This window comes from Choloepus didactylus, chromosome 2 (assembly GCF_015220235.1).
Source record: "Choloepus didactylus isolate mChoDid1 chromosome 2, mChoDid1.pri, whole genome shotgun sequence".
In the NCBI taxonomy this organism is placed as follows: domain Eukaryota; kingdom Metazoa; phylum Chordata; class Mammalia; order Pilosa; family Megalonychidae; genus Choloepus; species Choloepus didactylus.
This window is the reverse complement of record NC_051308.1, coordinates 175348100-175365039: the sequence shown is the minus strand read 5'-3', so window position 1 is coordinate 175365039 and position 16940 is coordinate 175348100. Positions and strand designations below refer to the sequence as shown.

Below are 16940 nucleotides of genomic sequence, written 5' to 3'. Positions count from 1 at the left end.
TTTTTAGCCATTTGTATATCTTCTTTGGAGAAGAAATAAAATGTTTTTTTGCCTATTTTTTAATTAGGTTGTCTTTTTTGTTGTTGGGTTGTAGGATTTCGTTATGTATTCTGGATATTAAACCCTTACAGATACGTGGTTTTCAAATATTTATCATGTTTTACTTACATGATAAAGTCCTTTGAGGCACAAAAGATTTAATTTTGTAAGTTCCATTTGTGTATATTTTCTTTTGTTGCTTGTTCTTTTGGATGTAAAGTCTAGGAAATCACTGCCTAGGACAAGATCCTGAAGATGTTTTCCTACATTTTCTTCCAGGAGTTTTCTAATTCTGGCTCTTTTACTTAGGTGTTTGATCCATTTTGAGGGGATATTTATATATAGTATGAGGTAGGAGGTTCACTGTCATTGTTTTGCATATGGATATCCAGATTTCCCAGCACCAATTGTTGAAGAGATTATTTTATACTTTCCCAATAGAGTGGTCTCTGTCACTTTGTTAAAAAGTTGGCCATAAATGTGACAGTTAATTTCTGAATTCTCAATTTGATTCCACCTACCTATATGTGTACCCTTGTATAGTACCATGCTGTTTTGATTACTATGGCTTTGTAATAAGTTTTGAAATCACGAAGTATGAGTTCTGCAACTTTGTTGCCCTTTTTCAATAGCTGTGGCTATTCAGAACCACAGACATTTCCATATAAATCTGATGACTGGCTTTTCCATTTCTACAAAAAGGCTGTTGGAATTTTCATTGGGATTGTGTTGAATATGTAAATTGTTTTGGGTAGAATTGATATTTTAACAATATTAAACCTTCTAATCCAGGAACACAAAATATCCTTCCATTTGGGTCTTTGGTTTCTTTTAGCAATATTGTTTTTTTTTTGTCCTGGTCCTTTACATCCTTGATTAGATTTATTCCTAGATATTTAATTCTTTTAGTTGCTACTGTAAATGGAAATTTTTTTCTTACTTTCTTCTTCTGATTGTTAACTACTATTGTATAGAAACATCACTGATTGGAGGGTGGGGGTTGATCTTGAACCATACACACTGCTAATTTATTTATTAGCTCTAGGAGCTTTGTTTTAGATTTTTCAGGATTTTCTTTATATAGTATCATGACATCTGCAAAGAGGGAAACTTTTACTTCTTCTTTTCTGATTTGTATTCCTTTTATTTCTTTTTCTTGCTTATTTGCTCTGGTTAGAATTTTAAGTACAAAAGTGGGCATCCTTGCCTTTTCCTGATCTTGGATGGCAAGCTCTCAGTCTTTCACCAAAAGGATTTTGTCAAATATCTTTTCTGCATCAATTGAGAAATCATATAGTTTTTTTTAGCATTCTGTTCATGTGGTGCATTTCATTACTTGATTTTCTTGTGTTGAACCATCCTTGCATAACTTGGATAAATCCCACTTGAGTAAGGTGTATAGTTCTTTTAATGTGTTATTAAATTCAGTTTGCATTTTGTTGAGGATATTTGCATCTATATTCACAAGAGACATTGGTCTGTAATTTTCTTTGTAGTATCTTTATCTGGCTTTGGTATGATGGTGATGTTAGCCTTGTTGAATGAATTATGGTGTGTTCCCTTCTCTTCAATTTTTTGGAAGAGTCTGAGCAGGATTGGTGCTAATTCTTCTTGAATGCATGGGAAAATTCCCTTGTGAAGCCATCTGGGTTTGGGCATTTCTTTGTTGGGAGATTTTGATTACTGATTCAGTCTCTTTACTAATTATTGGTTGTTGAGATCTTCTGTTTTTTTGTGTGTCAGTATAGACAGTTTGTGCATTTCTAGGATTTGCCCATTTCATCCATGTCATCTAAATTTTTGGTGTACAGCTGAACATTTTATCCTTTCATAGTGCTTTTATTTCTGTGGGGTTAGTATCAATCTCCCCCTTTTCATGTCTGATTTTAGTTGTTTGTGTCCTCACTTTTTTCTTCATCAGCCTAGCTAAAGGTTTGTCAATTTTATTGATCTTTTCAAACAAGCAACTTTTGGTTTTGTTGATTTTCTCTATTGTTTTTTCATTCTCTATTTCATTTATATCTGCTTTAATTTTTGTTATTTACTTCCTTCTACTCATGTGGAGTTCAGTTTGCTTTTATTTTTCTAGTTCCTCCAATTATGAGGTTAGGTCTCTGATTTGAAATATTTCTTCTTTTTTAATGTAAGCATCTCTGTCTATAAATTTTCCTCTCGGCCCTGCCTTTGCTGCATCCCATAAGTTTTGGTATGTTGTCAATTCAGTTTGCTAAAGCTGCCAGAAAGCAATATACCAGAAATGGGTTGGCTTTTAATAATGGAGATTTATTAACTTAAAATTTACAGTTCTTAGGCCATGAAAATGTACAACTCAAGGCGTCAGTTTCTCTGAAGGCTGCTCGCATCCAGGACACCTCTGTTATGTGGGAAGGCCTAAGTCTGGCATCAGTTGGTTGTTCTCTCCTGGGTTTCATTGCTTTCAGCTTCAGGCTCTGAGCTTCTTTGGGTTCACTCTTAGCGTCTCTGGGGCTTTTATATTTGAGCTTCTCTTAACTTCAGCTCTCTTAAAGGACCCAGTAAAAGGACTAAGACCCATCTTGAATGTTGTGGGTCACATCTCAATTGAAATAACCTAACCAAAAGGTCCAATCTACAGCAGGTCCATACCTATAGGAATGGATTAAAAGAACGTGACCTTTACTGAGGTACATAACAGCACAATTGTGTTTCTATTTTCATTTGTCTCAAGATGTTTCCTAACTTCCCTTTGATTTCCTCTTTACCCATTGGTTCTTTACGAGTACATTGTTTAAAGTCAACAAATATGTAAATTTTCCATTTCTCTGTCATTGATTTCTTGCTTTATTCCATTGCAGTCAGAGCAGATACATTGTATCATTTCAGTATTTTTTAATTTATTGAAACTTGTTTTCTAACCCAACTTGTGGTCTGCCTTGGAGAATGATCCATGTGCTTTTGAGAAGAATGTGTTTCAGTTGCTGTTGGGTGAAATTTTCTGTAGATGTCTGTTAGCTCTAGTTTGTTTAGATTATCATTTAAGTCTTGTGTTTCCTTATTGATCTTATTTCTAAATGCTCTACCCATTATTGAAGGAGGTGCATTAAAGTTTCTCAAATTACTGTCAATTTATCCTTCCAAAACTGTCAGTATTTGCTTCATACATTCTGGGGCTCTGTTGTTAGGTCCACATATATTTTTAATTGTATGTTTTCATGTTGAACGGACCTCTTTATCAGATTAAATGACTTTCTTTGTCTCTCATAACAGTTTTTGACTTAAAGTCCAATTTATGTCATGTTAGTGTAGCTACTCCAGATTTCTTTTGGTTACAACTTGCATGGAATATTTTTTCTATCCTTTCACTTTCAACTTACCTATGCCTACAAATTTAAGGTGAATCTCCTGCAAAGAGCATATAGTTGGATCATGCTTTTTCATCCATTCTGCCAATCTATAACTTTTGACTGTGAGTATAATCATTTACATTTAAAGTAACATATAATGCAGAATTTTGTTCTGCCATTTGCTATTTAGTCTTTGTAAGTTTTATACGTTTTCAATCCTCAATCCTTCTGTTGATGCCTAATATATTTATCTGATTTTTTTGTATTGTACCATATTGTGTCCCTTCTCATATCTAAATGAGCATTTTTTCATATATTTTCCTTGTGATCAGCATGGGTGAAAATTTAACAGTCTAAATACATGTAAATCATCTTTGATTTGATACCAACTTGACTTTGATAGCATAGACAAAAACTGTTCCTATACCTGCCCCATCACCTTTTTTTGTACTTGTTACAAATTATATCTTTGTACATTTGTGGGTCTAAAACTATAGATTTAGCATGACTTCTTATGCATTTGCATTTTAGCAGCTGTAAGAAGTAAGAAGTGAAGATGCATGCCAAAAAATACAATACAGTAGTCTCAGCATTTATAATTACACCCATGGTTACCTTTATCAGGGTTTTTATTTCTTTATTCTACTTTTTTCCGCAGTCTAGTGAGTTTCCCTTTCAGTCTGAAGAACTGCCTTTAGCTTTGCTTGGAGGGCAGGTCTAGTGGTGATGAACTCCCTCAGCTTTTGTTTATCTGGGAATATCTTTATCTCTCCCTCATTTTTGAAAGAAAGTCATGTCAGATATAAAATTCTTGGTTGGCAATTGTTTCTCTCAGCACTTTAAGTATTTCAACCCACTGCTTTCTTGCTGTCATGGTTTCTAATGAGAAACTGGCACTCAGTGTAATTGGTACTCCCTGGTACATAACACAGCTTTTCTCTTGCAGCTTTCAGAACTCTCTCCTTTTCCTTTGCATTCAACAGTTTGGCCAGTATGTGGTGGCATGTATATGTCTTCAAGTTTATCCTGTTTGGTGTTCTTGGGCTTTTGGGATGGATATTTAGTCTTTTGCTAAACTTGAGAAGTTTTCCTTCATTATTTCTTTGAATAGCTCTTCTGCTTTTTTCTCTCTTTCTTTTCCTAATGGGACTCCCATAATGCATGTATCGATGTATTGATGCTGTACCACATACATCTTAGGCTGTTTTAGTTTTTTATAATTATTTTTTCTTTCTGCTCCTCAGCCTGACTCATTTCAATTGCCTTGTATTTGAGTTTACTGATTCTTTCTTCTTCTAACAGCTCCAATCTGCTGTTAAAACCCTCTTAAATTTTCACCATCTTCCAGTCCAATAATTCTGTTTAGTTCTTTTTAAAAAATTTTCTCTCTTTATTGAGATCCTCATATTTTTCATTCATTGTTTTCCTGATATCTTTTAGCTCTTTCTCTGTACTTTGCTTCATTTCCTTGAACCTATTGAAGATGATTTTTTTTTTATGTCTCATCATCTAGTATGTCCATTCTAGTCTTCTTCATTGATGTTTTCTTGACTTTTATCCTCTTCCTTTGGATGGGCCATCATTTCCAGTTTTTTAATCTTTTTTGCGTATTTTAGAATGTTAACTCTGGGACTTATTCCCTGAGATGTCTGTTTCTTGACGTTGTATCCAGCTAGTGAAATGATGGATCTTCTTGAGTGTCAGGAGCTAACAAAACCAAGCAAACCTAAGGAAGAGGGGGACACCTTTCACAGTCTTTGCAAACTGGATTTGCATTGGCTGGTGCTCATTCTTAGAGTTCAGTCCAAGGTGAATGCAAAGTGCATGGTCCTCCCTGTCTTTTCTGGACTTGTGTCCTCTCCTGTCCTGTGTTTGTTAGTGGCCTTAACATTTCCTCTGTTTATGGGAATTTGAATGTCCCCTCTACTCATTAGGAAACAGAACGTCTCTGTCTCCTGGGTTTTCCTCTGTGGGACTTAAAGCAGGAAAATCTTTGCCCCCAGGCTTCCCAACTCAATTGTTTCTGCTTCTGCTTCCACTGTTTCAATCTGCATTTGCCTGGAAGGCAAATTCTATGGGGATTGGGGGAGCACACCCAAGAAGAGTCTCCCAAGTCAGTCTTTCCTGGCCAAAATAAGGCCAGAGACCCACAGAGGAAGCGCTGGCCAGCTTCAAATTACCCTGGGTAGGGGATGAAGGAGGAACCAGAAAGGATAACAGGAGCTTCCCCCATTGCTGCCCAAAGCTATGCTTTCTTGTCTGGGCATTTGCCCAGCAAATGCAGCCCTTCAACTGACCTCTGTATCTCTGAGGAAGTGTACTGTCTTTGAATCCCCTCCACTGCCTTTTTTGTGAGTGGGTTGGAACAATGGCAGCCCCTAGAGCCAAGCCCCCAGTGATCCAGTGATCTGATAAATCTTATCAAAAGCAGTGATCAGTGCTCAGACTGTTTACCTCCGGATCTCCAGTTTTTCTTTTGGGGGGAGGGAGGCTTGTTTGCTTATTTATTTATTTATTTATTTATTTATTTATTTTATTAGAAAAGTTGTGGTTTATAGAACAGCAATGCATAAAATCCATGATTTCCATATACTACCCTATTAGTAACACCTTGCATTGGTGTGGAACATTTGTCAAAATTGTTGATAGCACATTTTTATAATTATGATATTAACTGTTGTGGACAGTTTCACTTAGGGTGGGTAACTGGGCTTTTTTGTACCACTCCAGCACCAGCAAGCTGCACCACGACCTTACTGCTACCTGCTGTGAGGTTGGGAGATAGGGGATGGTTGCCACTGCACAGAGAGTACAATTCAGTGATATTTATTGCAGTTTACCAGCCTTTTCCTCTTGCTACTCTCTGGATGTGGCACAGTGTTCTTCTGAACTATGGAGTCTCAAAATAGTTCATTCAGACTGTTCCTACCTATTTAATAGTTATTCTGGTGGAGGGACTGATTCCTGGAGCTTCCTACTCTACCAAATTTAAAGTCTTGAATTATATGTTCTAAGTCTAAGAAATGCACACAAACACACACATACACATGCAGTTAATACTAATATGACAAACATGCTGCTATTTGTAGAATTTGAAATATTTGATTATTATAGATACTACTGAATTCATGTGGTTTAGCTAAAAGTTTTGTACTAATATTATCAACCTTTGCACCCACACATACATATTCTGCCATTGGAACATTATGCTATGCAAAGAAATATCTCCTTGACTTTGTCTCTAGTGCTTTCGAAAAAGATAGGATGATAAAAGATTTGCTAAATCAGAACAAGGACATACAACAGAGAGGTTAAAAATATAAATAAGCCATTGGATCCTAGTGAAAACCAAATAAGTGACTCAGATTAAGTAGTCAGATTGGCATTTAACCGTGAAGTTCTCACATAATGTCCCGTAGGGGGGAGAAATGTCATACAGTACGTTTCTACTACTTACGTTTAAAAAAAAATTGTATAGGGTGTCCAGTAATCAGAAAAAGAATCTGCCATATTAAAAACTAACTTCACTATCAGTATCTGAGATTTTAATGTGCTGGCCAAAACAAATTATGAATAATTATTTTCATTTAGAAGTATGAATTATGGTGTTTATATAACACTTGAAAGCAGGAACTATTTAATATGTTTTTCAAAAACAATATATTTAATTTTTGACCACCAAAATGTATACTGTCATCTTCAAGCTTTTCCCATTTGGGCTGGGTCAGGCCTGGCAATATTGTTGGACACATGGGTTAGCCCAGTATTGTATACCAAGCAGAGGCTGGATTAAAATGCACTCTCTTTCCCACCAGATATTTCAGGAGAGGGATGGTATCTGATTCATTTTTACATCCTGTGTTGATGGACATGCCTGGTGCCTTTCACATAATGGATGCTCAGTCTGTTTGTTGTTACTGAGTAGTGGAAATATGCAGAGAACTTCATGTACTATAAGATTTGATGAGCAAAACTATATGTAAGGCTAAAAATTCATAAATGTGGCATTTACCTCTAATTTAACAAAAATAAGTACAAATATTTTAAATAAATATATTTTTAGGCCAGACAAACCTATGGTTGTCAGATAAAATATAGTACATCTTGTCAACTTTGAATTTTAGATATACAATAAACAAGTTTTTAGTAGAAGTATGTCCCAAATACTGCATGAGATATACTTAAAATGAAAAACGTGTTTATTTAAAATTCATATCTAACTTATTGTTCTGTATCTTTATTTGCTTAATCTGGCAACCCTAGGCCAATTGAGTCACCTAAAATATTTTTCTAGATTCTGATGCATAACAGATTTTGTAAGATAAATACTAAAAACATGATTAATTAATCAAGCAGGTATTTATTTAATATCTATTCTACTACACTGTGTTTGATGCTGCAGGAGGTTATAAGAGAAATAAATCTTAATCCCTCAAGGATCTGACAACTTAATTACAGAAAAACACGGAAACATTAGAAGGGAGTATATGGTAATGTATAATCAGAGCCAAATACTGTGGCAGAGAAAAGTTCCATTCTTTGGAAAGTGGCTTGACTGAAAAACACAGGTGTAAAAATTAAAATGGTATATATGGAGAGGAGGATCTGAGCTGTGGAGATTCTGGAAAGGCAGGTACATGTGAGTGAATTCCAACAGTATGTAGGGGGATTAAGGATGACCCAGATTATGAAAGGCTTTGAAAGCCGCACAACATTGTTTGACTTAATGCATTAGGCAGATATTGTCATTGGAATCTTATACTTCAAGTAAGTCAATAGAAGCCTAAGTAGGTTTAGAGAGGAAATCTTTTAAAATACTTTGACTATTTGATTAGTTGAAACAATAGATTGGCAATAAAAAAAAAAAAAACATAGTAAGTGAACCGAAATCTTAATAGACTTTCCCAGAATATTAGAGTTAAGGAGAAAGTATTAATTATTTTTATTATTGTTTTGCTTTATATAGTTCAAAGATCTTTCATGTAATCTCTTAAGGTTTCTTTGAGTTTCCAAATTCAATTTTTCTACTTTCATAAAACATTCCTGTAAGTTAGTTTCTTGTAAAGTATCTGATATTGAGATATGATCATAATAGTACCTGAATATTTTTGAATAGTATTAGTGAAATAGGAAATTAAGAAACAAAAGGAATGATGCATCAATTTGGATTCATTTTGTGCATTTCAAGTAATGGAACACCAAGTCCGAACTGACTCTAACAATAAATACACTTGATTGGCTCTTATAAATGGATGGCCCATCTGCAGGACACGTTCCAGAGTTGATTTGCTAACAACCCTCTATTCAGCCTTATTTGGGATCAACTTTATTCTGAGGCTGGCTCCTCTCATGGTGGCATAATGGCTGCAGCAGTTCCAGAGTTCACTTTCATAACATCTGAAAAGAGAAATAGCTGGCACTGAAAACTCTGTTTCACAGGGCAATGAAATTACTACCCCAGTATTCCTCAGCTAACTTATCCTTACATCTCATTGGCCTTAATTATGTCACATGTCCATTTCAGAACCAATCCCATTGGCTATGGAATTAACAGAATAAACCTCAATGGCAATAAAATGGGATTATCTGATTGGGTTAAACCCCACCTCTGTGGGGTTGTGATTGCTGGCAACAATATAAGGGGAAGGGCTGGATGACTGTTGGGGAGATTACCACAATGGACAGTGCAAACAAGATGTTATAAAATGATTGTTTCATGAGGAAAAATTGCTATTAATCAAAGGCTATGTGTAAAATTTTAAAAGACTTGTGGGCAAAGTACTGAGCCCCTCAAGGATTTAGATCTTCAAAGTTAGAGAAAATAAAGTATTTTTTCGGCCATCCTTTTTTCATTTTCTTTGTATTCTTCTAGATTTGTCACTATTGTGATTTCAGATTTGTTAAATAATAATATTAATAATATATTTCTTGAAATAATGTGGCAATAATTATGTTTTATATATATTTGTATTCTTTTCTTTACTTTATTTTATAAGGGAATATTCTAGCTGGCCATGAATCTCTACTGTAAGATGTTATGCAGCGGGTAGAGAACAAAAAGTCAAGGTTAATGGCATTAGGAGACTATATGGCAAGATTGTGTCAGGAAAGATGCAAAAATAGGTATGAAAAAACAGGAAGTATTTTGATGAGGAATAGTTCAATCTATGTTGCTTAATTTTCTATAGTAAAAGGTAAAAATACAATATGACGTGCCCTTCTCACAGTGACAGAAACCCACATAGTCTTTAATTTAATACTGTTTTGCTTATTTTTTTGAATTGGGAACTTCAAAATATAGACAGTGTTAGACCATAACAATTGTGTATTACATATTGTAGTGTGGGAAGGTGAATGTGAAAAAAGCAGTAAAGAGAAAAAGTGCATGAAACTTCTTGAAACTGAAGAGAAACTTTAAAGAAAAAAATAGAAATCATTTTGGAAAAGCCAATATGTGACTAAATTTGAAAGGCATCAAGAGTGGATTTGGTAGATGAAGTAAATTTAGACATATATAAAAAAGAATAAGAACTAAATCTTAAGCACCACATTTTCAAAGTTTTCTCCATTTAAAAGGTTACAACCTACTTCAAAATATTGGTTTCAGATGTGGATTTATCAAGGAAAAATATTTTATCCAAGTGGAAATACAAAACAGACCTGTGAACAAAATATAACTGAGCAAGGAAAAAATGAAATTAAAACTAACAAAACAAAACAAAACAAAACAATTCCATCTACAATGGCATCCAAAGAATAAAATACTTAGAAATAAGTTTAACAAAAGAAGTGCACACCTTCAATTAAGGTGTGACCCAACCCAATCAGGATGGGTCTGAATCCTATTACAGGAGTTCTTTATAAGTGGAATGAAATTCAGACAGAGAGAAAACCACAGGATCAAGAAGCTGAAATGCAATGGAACCTGGAATCCAGAAGAGAACGGAGAGGCCAGGAGAGGCTGACATGTGCATTGCCAAGTGACAGAGGAGCCAAGGGCCAAGAATTTTTTTGGCAGTCAGCCCCAGAACACAATTTTTGGGAAGAAAGCATATCCTTGATGAGACCTTGATTTGGACATTTTCCTGTTCTCAAGACTGTGATCTTAAATTCCTATTGTTTAAGCCAACCCATTGCATGGTATTTGCTTGAGCAGCCCAGGAAACTAAACAGATGGCTATACTCTCCCAACTGATCTACTTCAACCACAATCCCTATCAGAACCCCAGTTGCCTTACTTGTAGAAATTGACAAGCTGATTCTAAACTTCTCATGCAATTGCAAGGGACCCAGAATAGCCAAAACACAAACAAACAAAAAAGCAGGAGAACTAACACTTGGCAATTTCAAACCTTACACAAAATGAGTCAATCAAAGAAGCGCAGTGTGGGCACCAGGATAGACATATAGGTCAATGGAATAACATTGATAATCCAGAAATAAACCCATACATATGTGGCCAATGAATTTTTGACAAGGTTCAATATTATCCAATGAGGAAAGCATAATCTTTTTAACCACTGGTACTTGGACAACTGGATAGCCACATGAAAAAGAATGAAATAGGACACTTATCTCAGGCATATACAAAAATTAACTCAAAGTGGATCAAAGAACTTTTATAGCTACAGCTATAAAACTCTTAGGAGAAAACACAGGAGTAAGCCTACATGAGCTTGCATTTGGCAAAGGATACCTACATATTATACCAAATGCATGAAGAAGAAAATAAAAAATAGACAAATAGGATTTCATCAAAATTAATGCTTCAAAGGATACCATCAAGAAAGTGAAAAGACAACCTACAGAAGGGGAGAAAATATTTGCAAATCATGTATCTAATAAAGGACTTGTGTCCAGAGTATATAAAGACCTCTTACAACTCAGTAATAAAGAGGCCATAACCCAATTAAAAAACAAGCGAAGGATCTGAGTAGACACTTCTCTAAGGAAGATATATAACTGACCAATAAGCATATGAAAAGATACTTGATATCATAGTCATTGGGGAAATGCAAATCAAAAGGACTATAAGATACACTTCACATCTGCCAGTATGGTTAGAATTTAAAAGTCAGATAATAACAATTGTTCGTGAGGATGTGAAGAAATCAGAATCCTTTATACACTGTTGGTGGGAATGTACAATAGTGTAACTGCTTTTGAAAACAGTCTGGAATTTCTTCCTCAAATGATTAAATATGGATTTATCATATGACCTAGAAATTCCACTTTTAAATGTATGCCCAAGAAAAATGAAAACATAAAACCACACAAAAACTTGTATACCAATACTTGTAGCAGTGTCACTCATAATTACCAAAAGGTAGAAACAGCCTGTATGTCCATCAGTTGATGAATGGATAGATAAAATGTGGCATATCCATAAAATGGAACATTATTTGGCCATAAAAATGGATGAAGTATTGATACCTGCTTTGATTTGAATGACCTTGAAAATGCTATACTCAGTGCAAGAAGCCATCACAAAAGACCATATATTATCTGATTATGTGTATTTGAAATGTCCAGAAAATAAATCTGTAGAGGCAGGAAGCAAATTAGTAGTTGTCTAGGGCTCAGGAATCAGGGAGTTATGGGAGTGGTAGTGAAAAGATATGTAGTTGTGTTTTTTTAAGGTGATGAAAATATCCTAAAATTGACTGTGGTAATGTTTGCATATATATGTGAATTTAATAAAAGCCATTGAATTGTACATTTTAATGGGTGAATTGTGTCATGTGTGAACTCTATCTCAATAAAGCTATTCTTTAAAAATGTAATGAAGCTCAGGATAGATATCAGAGTTGGAGATGAATATTTAAGTCATCCTCCTAGAAGAGAGTTAAAACCAGGAGACAAAACAATGCCTCTTAGAGAGAAAGGAGGAATAAAATTGATGAGGAACAAATATTAAACTTTACAATGCAAATCTGACAGTATAAACTCACTGCTAGAACTTACCTAGAAGTTCATTGTGGTCCTCCCAGCAGTGAGGGCAACTTTGTGTACAAGGGTAAAATTTGGAAATTTTATTATGCTCGTGAAGCCAAAAGACTATGAGTGAGAGGAATGTGACATTCCAAGTGATTTTGATCTACATTTCTATAGCTCACAAAATCCACTGGTTCATATTGACCAGAAGAAAAGGCAATAGCCTTTACTGTGTAGCACTTTAAAGGCTAATTCTAGATATTTCCTCTCTTCTAAAACATTTGAAATTCAAGGTCATAAGCATTTTACTTTAAGGTACTTTACTTTAAAAGTCATAAGCAATTTACCATAAATTGACCGTTTTATATATGTGTAAGTAACGTTCTCATTTCCTATCAGAGGGGCATAAAATGAGATAGAGAGGTTCTAATATGGTGGCATAGAGAGGAGTGGAAGCTAAGTAGTTCCCCTGGAACAACAGAAAAAAAAACAGAAATAACTAGTAAATAATCCGGAATAACTGCAGGGGGGACAAAAGTGACTGTCCACTCATCATACACCAACCTGAATTGGGAGGAATGCCCGATATCACAGCATAAAATCTGTAAGTAAAAAATGCGGCTCCTAGTCAGGAGACCCCTCCCCCCACAGCCCAAGCTGCAAAGCCTCATGGTGCCGGAGAGAAGCTCTCTCCCAGAAAACGAACATAGCTAAGCTGAGCTCCAACTGGGTTTTAGTTTGCGAGTGTGAACTGCTCACTACGAGGTACAAATCCTCAACAAGCAGAGGCTTTGGGTGACGACTGACCTTGGAGAGCTGGAGGGTCACCTCGGACTAGCTCTGAAGGGGACTTTCTGTCCCTGTTTCAGCTCAGTGGAGAAAGCCTCAGCCATTTTCAGTTCCCAGTGCTGTGACCCAGACCAGGGTGGAGACAGCACCATTGAAATGCTAATGACCTCCCCCTAGGGGATCTATCTTCTCTAAGAAGAAAGGGGTGGGGCTCAGCTCTACTACCCACCTTCCATTCTGAACTAGACCCCAGAGCCTGGGAAAAAACAGCCACACCTCCTTACACCAGTCAAGAATTACAGGCTAACAGGCGCCACCTGCTGGGCAGAAAAGCACAGCGACCTGAAGCATCACAGGGTATACCAATTTTCCAAGACACACCCTCAGGGAAAACGGATACTGAATGTTTCTTCCTTCTGGGACCCGAGCCCGTTCTGGTCTGGGAAAATCTGATTGGGGTAATCAAGAAAACCACGCCTAGACAACAGAAAACTACAACCTACACTAAGAAAAATGAAGTTATGGCCCAGTCAAAAGAACAAACTTACACTTCAACTGTGATACAGGAATTTAAACAACTAATACTAAGTCAATTCAAAAAGTTTAGGGAAGACATGGCAAAAGAGCTGAACTGTATAATGAAAACACCGGATGTACATAAGGTAGAAATTGAAAGCTCAAGAAATCAACTGGCAGAATCTGTGGAAATGAAAGGCACAGCACAAGAGATGAAAGACACACTGGAAACATACAACAGCAGATCTCAAGAGGCAGAAGAAAACACTCAGGAGCTGGAGAACAAAACACCTGAAAGCCTACACAGAAAACAGATAGAGAAAAGAATGGAAAAATACAAGCAACGTCTCCGGGAACTTAAAGACAAAACAAAAAGTAAGAATTTATGTGTCATTGGTGTCCCAGAAAGAGAAGAGAAGGGAAAAGGGGCAGAAGCAATAATAGAGGAGATAATCAATGAAAATTTCCCATCTCTTATGGAAGACATAAAATTACGGATCCAAGAAGCGCAGCATACCCCAAACAGAATAGATGTGAATAGGCCTATGCCAAGACACTTAATAATCAGATTATTAAATGTCGAAGATAAAGAGAGAATCCTGAAAGCAGCAAGAGAAAAGTGATCCATCACATACAAAGGAAGCTTGATAAGACTATGTGTGGATTTCTCAATAGAAACCATGGAGGCAAGAAGGAAGTGGGGTGATATATTTAAGATACTTAAAGAGAAAAACCACCAACCAAGAATCCTATATCCTTCAGATATGATGGAGAGCTTAAAATATTCTCTGACAAACAGACAATGACAGAGTTTGTGAACAAGATACCTGCTCTACAGGAAACACTAAAGGAAGCACTGCAGACAGAAAGGAAAAGACAGAATAAGAGGTTTGGAAAACAATTTTGGGAGATAGTGGCACAGCAATGTAAATACACTGAACCGAGATGACTGTGAATACGGTTTAAAGAGGAAGGCTGGGCCCGTGTGAGACACCAGAACAAAAGATGAATGATAAAGACTGGGACTGTGTAACAGGGGAATCTAGGGTGCTGAACGATTGTAATAAAAGGTACAAATATGTTTTTACATGATGTAGAACAAGTGAATGTCAACATTGCAAGGTATTAAAAATAGGGTGGCACTGGGGGGAAAATGCAATCAGTGCAAACTAGAGGCTAGAATTAACAGAAACATTGTATTATGCTTCCTTTAATGTAACAAAGGCAATATACCAAAGCTAAATGCATATGGGCGGTGGGGAATAGGGGAAGGGTATGGGACTCCTGGCACTGGTGATGTTGTCTGACTCTTTATTCTACTTTAGGTTAATGCTATCTTTCCTTTTGTCACTTTCTAGCTATCAATTTTTTGTTTGTTTGTTTGTTTTTCTCCCTTTCTGTTTTTTTTTTTCTTTTGCCTCTTTCCCTTCTTTGACTGCTCCTCCATCTTTGTGGAGGAAATGGAGTTGTCCTTATGTAGAGAGTGGCAATGGTGCTCAGTACATGAATACATGAGTATATGGAGAACCAATGATTGTTTACTTAGGATGGAATGTATAGTGTGTGAACAAAACCATCTTTTTTTTTTTTTATCTTCATTTTATTGAGATATAGTCACATAACACGCAGTCATACAAAACAAATCGTACATTCGATTGTTCACAGTACCATTACATAGTTGTACATTCATCACCTAAATCAATCCCTGACACCTTCATTAGCACACACACAAAAATAACAAGAATAGTAATTAAAGTGAAAAAGAGCAATTGAAGTAAAAAAGAACACTGGGTACCTTTGTCTGTTTGTTTGTTTGTTTCCTTCCCCTATTTTTCTACTCATCCATCCATAAACTAGACAAAGTGGAGTGTGGTCCTTATGGCTTTCCCAATCCCATTGTCACCCCTCATAAGCTACATTTTTATACAATTGTCTTCGAGATTCATGGGTTCTAGGTTGTAGTTTGATACTTTCAGGTATCCACCACCAGCTACCCCAATTCATTAGAATCTAAAAAGGGTTGTCTAAAGTGTGCGTAAGAGTGCCCACCAGAGTGACCTCTTGGCTCCTTTTGGAATCTCTCTGCCACTGAAGCTTATTTCGTTTCCTTTCACATCCCCCTTTTGGTCAAGAAGATGCTCTCCGTCCCACGATGCCAGGTCTACATTCCTCCCCAGGAGTCATATTCCACGTTGCCAGGGAGATTCACTCCCCTGGGTGTCTGATCCCACGTAGGGGGGAGGGCAGTGATTTCACCTTTCAAGTTGGCTTAGCTAGAGAGAGGGCCACATCTGAGCAACAAAGAGGCATTTGGGAGGAAGCTCTTAGGCACAATTATAGGGAGGCCTAGCCTCTCCTTTACAGCAACCGTAAAAGAAATGGATTGATGAAGAAACCTTGAGGGCACTATACTGAGTGAAATAAGACAGACACATAAAGGCAAATGTTGCAGGGTCTCACTGATATGAACTAATTATAGTATGTAAACTGATAGACATGAAATATGAGTTATCAGGATATAGAAATGAGGCTAAAGAATGGGGAGTGGTTGCTTATTATGAGCAGAATGTTCAACTAGGATGAACTTAAATGTTTGGAAATAGACAGGAGTGATGGTAGCATGTTATGAGAATAACTAACAGTGCTGAAAGGTTTGTAAAAGTGGTGGAAAGGGTAAGCTCAGAGTCACACATGTCACCAGAAGGAAAGTTGGAGGTTAAAAGATGGGAATGTATAAAACAGTGAATCTTGTGGTGGACAATGTCCATGATTAACTATACAGATATTAGGAATCTCTCTCACAGACTAGAACAAATATATGTCACTATAACTAGAAGTTAATAATAGAGAGGTATATAGGGAAAAAATATATAACTATTGCAAACTATCTACTACAGTTAGTATTTTAACTTTCTTTCATCAACAGTAACAAATGTACTATACCAAAACTATGAATCAATAATGGAGGGGGGCATGGTTAGGGGTATGGGAGGATCTGAGTTTCTTTTTTTTTTGGTCTTTATTTCTTTTCTGGAGTAGTGAAAATGTTCTAAAGATTGAAAAAAAAAATAATTGTGTTGATGGATGTACAGCTGTATGGTGGTGCCATGAGCAATTGATTGTACACTTTGGATCTTTGTATAGTTGTATGTTATCTGAACAATGTCAGTAAAAAAAAAAAACAAGTGAGATATAGAGAAGTTACACAGGTATTTTTAAATAATTATCAGGAAAATCAAAGACACAAATATTTTTTTGAATATTAAGCTATATATTCTTAAAAATTGCTTATTTCATGAGGCACATAGATAGTGTCTTTATTTGGGCTCTTGTTTTGCC

At 36.1% G+C, this 16940-nt stretch overlaps 1 protein-coding gene across 8 annotated transcripts in view; it reads left to right on the top strand.

The window, feature by feature from the left end:
* Window positions 1–16940, top strand: part of LRRC7 (leucine rich repeat containing 7) — a 618288-nt gene that overhangs the window by 207789 nt on the left and 393559 nt on the right. The window lies entirely within an intron of this gene.